We start from the raw sequence: 2689 nt of genomic DNA, 5'->3' as shown, positions 1-2689 counted from the left end.
CCCTTTTGTCCTCAACCTCTCTGGACTTTCTATATTTTCCCTCAACTTTCTTCGGGGTATTGGATCTGTTTGTAGTGCTGAAAACACACACTTTTTTTGAACTGTGAAATTTCATTTCAATTAACCACTATGCCCGGCAAGATCGTCGGCAATCAAGTCTCGGATAAAGTTAGGAGCAGGGCCCGGCCATACAACTTGGGACATATGCACCATCTTTGACCCGTGCGTCGCTAGAGCATCCGCAACATTATTACAAACCCGTGGGCAAAAAGAGATAGAAAAAGAACTAAAACACACACTTTTGTGGGAGAGAAGAAAATAGTGGTACATCTTGTGAAGACATGAACCTGTGGGGCAATAATATTTGAACTTCTCTGTATAGATTGTCTCTGTCAACATGCACATACTTCTTCAAACCAAAATCTGAAACAGAGTAAAAAAGAGTACAAACGAGCATGAACTAGCATAAACATGTACGAAAAGTCCATCACATCTGAATAACCAATCTGAATAACATCTTTGATTTTTTTACGAAAAACTCTCTAAAGCTTTTTCTTCCCCTGTTATGACTGATCTTCAATTTACAAACTCATAGCAAAAAGAAGAGAAGAGAATGGGATCCATGGGGAGGCGTAGGTGCAGAATAGCAACAGGGGAGTGCTCCCTCAAGTGCACTTCACACACATGTGCACAGACGGCGAATGCACTGCTGCGCCATCGCTGGGAGGGTGCGTTGTCCTGCTGCTCCGGTGCAGGTGCCGTTGTTTTTTCTTCTTCTATATAAATACACTCCAAACTGCTGTAAAAAACACAAAGAAACTTTAGACCGCAAAATTAGTAAACATCCATTTTTCTTGAACTGAACCATCATTTCTGTATAGGTACATTTTCTCATCAATTGTTTTACCAAAATGAAAGCAGGGAACCCAAAGAACTACATGTTACATTTCTGCACGCATCTAACTGATCGAACTGGTCTAGGGATCAAGAATTGCCTTTGTGGAGGTTTGTGCAGATTTTTTTTCCGCATAGGGTTAAAACTTATTCACACAAAGATAATAATTTTCAGATAGCAATATGTTTGGCTATAAAATTTTCTGCTATATCAAAGACTTAACCAAGTTATGATCAGGTTCGAGTATTTTCAAGGATGCAGAGTATACTTGATCAAAAAAAATCATACACACATGAGACTATAAGCTACAATGGAATGTTAGTCTCAGAAGTTATCTCATAAATCATGAAGAGGCTAAGAAATGAAAAACAGGGGGAAACCCTCTCTGAATGTACTAAAAAACACATCTCCGAACCTTAATCCACGTTCACTCTGAACTCCAGTACCCCTCAAAACCCATTGTGTGATCCCCCGCTGAAAAATTGGACGAGTTGGTTTCTCATCGTGGCACCGCCAGAAGTCAAGGCGCACAAATGAGGAATGGGAGCCAGACACGCCGACGGTTCTACTACTCCATGCGACATAGTTCAATCATCCTAAAGGGGAGGAGGAAGCAGGAGGAGGAGGAGGAAGGTTAGTACGCGTGAGGAGAGAAGGTCACCTGCAGAATATGAACACAGGCAGGTGGATGGCGAGGGAGGTGGTGTGCTGCTGCGGACGGAGCCAAGCGGAGGCAGGAGTTCGGCCGCGGGGGCGGCGTCTCGGCGCACATTTTTTTGGCACCTAGATAATAAGATTTAGATAGTAGTAGATACAGATCAAAAGGAGAACACATGCGTACATTTTTAGTTCCTACAAGTGGATACAAATCAAAATGAGAACACATGCGTACAATGAAGTTAAAAATTAGCTGGTACAGGGAAGGTCGAGGTGGCACTCATGAGAAGGTCAACTAATCAGAGAGAGCGGAGGCAGAGCATGAGGATGCGTGGGCAGATGTAGAAGTTACACGGGCTCTCCGGTTGTGCTCACGTGCGGAAGCCAGCGAGTAGATGAGGTGGCGCAGCCAACTGCAGCAGCTTGCAGATGCACGGGGTACCTGCCAGCCTCGGTGCCGCGCACGACAGTGGATTGGGTGGGGCTATGGGAGAAGGCCGGCGGCGGATCGGGGGCCATGGGAGGAGGACGACGCGCGGCGGTGGGAGAAGACGGCCGACAGGGCTGCCCGAGGAGGACGAGGTTGGCTGGCGATGAGGAGTAGCAACGGCGTCTGGGAGATCCGGTGGACCGCGCGCCGGCACGTGGTGGCGGGATGGGTCCCAGGGCGGACCCGTGGGCGGCGGCAGCGCGCGGGATTCCGGTGCTCCGGCGACGCGTGGCGGTGTTGGGATCCGGCGGCGCCCGGAGGCGCGTCCGGCCAGGGGGAGGAGCGGCGGCGGGGGGTGATGCGCCAGGGGCGTTGACCACCGGCGGGAGGTGGTCGGGTGGATCGGGGCAAAAGGTCGTGCGGGAGTGAGTGGGCCGGCAGGCTTTTTTGCGGTTTGGGCAGTCCGGCAACACCGCGTGCGCCTATATAGCGCCGTTGTGATCTGAATAACTATCCTGATCCCAGGAACAGTTGTTATATTTGTGAAATGCGTACATATTTGTATGTAAAAAAGAGCATACTCAAAACATGATATATATATACTACCTAAAAATTAGTATATATACTAACTAATCATTGTTATATACTACATTTACATGTACATATTCTTGATTTTGAGAGATACTACATACAACATACAAAACGCA

General features: G+C 47.6%; 1 long non-coding RNA gene across 1 annotated transcript; it reads right to left on the bottom strand.

Annotated features, from left to right (window-relative positions):
- Positions 1 to 474: 474 nt before the first annotated feature.
- On the bottom strand, positions 475 to 2442 carry LOC109756409 (uncharacterized). Its single transcript, XR_005760331.3, has 3 exons — positions 1788 to 2442; positions 1557 to 1678; positions 475 to 799 (listed from the first exon to the last, which is right to left on the bottom strand). It is a non-coding gene; the product is annotated as an uncharacterized lncRNA (long non-coding RNA).
- Between the last annotated feature and the right edge of the window lie 247 nt (positions 2443 to 2689).

This window comes from Aegilops tauschii, chromosome 6 (genome assembly GCF_002575655.3).
Source record: "Aegilops tauschii subsp. strangulata cultivar AL8/78 chromosome 6, Aet v6.0, whole genome shotgun sequence".
NCBI lineage: Eukaryota > Viridiplantae > Streptophyta > Magnoliopsida > Poales > Poaceae > Aegilops > Aegilops tauschii.
This window is presented reverse-complemented; position numbering and strand designations above follow the sequence as displayed.